We start from the raw sequence: 1,176 nt of genomic DNA on the forward strand, positions 1-1,176 counted from the left end.
TTTTATCCCTTCTCATTTTTACTCAAACCAGCAGCTCGACATCCAGCACAAATTTCTTTTAACCCTTGTGCAGTACAGTTTCCAGACAGCAGTGACATAAATCCTGACAGTTTACTGAGTGTTAAAACGCTGGAGTCCGTGGGACTCTTCTCCCTTGAATGCTTTGTCTGTTGCTGCACACGGATGCTCAGGTTCTGCCCTGGTGGACATTTGACGATGTACTACGGTGCTGCGTTAAGAGACCTGAGGTGTTTAAAGAGCCAGATTTCCAATCAGTCTTCACAGAACACAACATTTGTTCATTTGAAACTGTGTTTACTACTTTTATCCACAGATGTTTCTTGTTGTGGGAGGGGTGCAGTCATCAGCCTTCTGTTTTAGGCATTCCATTGTAGTTTTTCTGAGCCACACAGGCCTTAAGTTCCTTGTTCATAGTCCCTTCTTCCTTTCTTCCAAAGCAGAAAGACAATGTCTTAATAATATGGAAAAAAATGACTAAAACACAAGTGGAATTCCAGTGCTTTTTCTTTACAATCTTAGTGATTAGACCATATTGGAACATTTGCCACAGATGTTGTTTTGACTTCTGCTAGTATTATAAAGTCCCATTATCCCTTGTGCTATCTTAGATGACCCCCCCTTCCATTGACGTGTTCTCCCTACCATGACAAAGGTGGATAAAGGTGGAAAGATTTCGTGTAATCCATGGACACCAGTGAAGATCACAAATCATTGAAGAAAAAAGGTTCAGAGCACTGTCTAGTGGGTCTAGATGACCCACCTCCCAATGTCAAAGTGCCTGGGATAGCACAAGGGTTAAAGTAATGCAGGATTTACGTAATCCATTACAATTTTGACAGTAATATTTTAAGAAAATTGATTACTTTTGAACCACAGTTTCCAGCATATTGCTGTTTGGAAGTAGAGTTGTTAAAAGTTTCTGCACCTGGATTCTGACTAAGATCGTGTGCTCGGAGCTCATTTCCAATGTTGAATGATCTTGCCCTTTAATTTTCTTTGCACCGTGAATACTTTCTTGCACGAGTGTCCAGACAATCGGATCAGGATTGTCCTTATGGCAGAGGAAGTTCGGCCATCTTAACCCGCTGTAGACCTTATGGTGTCACGGGACTGTCTAACCTCGCTAATGTGGGGCGAAGGCGGGGTTCTCCCTGA

This window comes from Oryzias latipes, chromosome 8, assembly GCF_002234675.1.
Source record: "Oryzias latipes chromosome 8, ASM223467v1".
NCBI classification, from domain to species: domain Eukaryota; kingdom Metazoa; phylum Chordata; class Actinopteri; order Beloniformes; family Adrianichthyidae; genus Oryzias; species Oryzias latipes.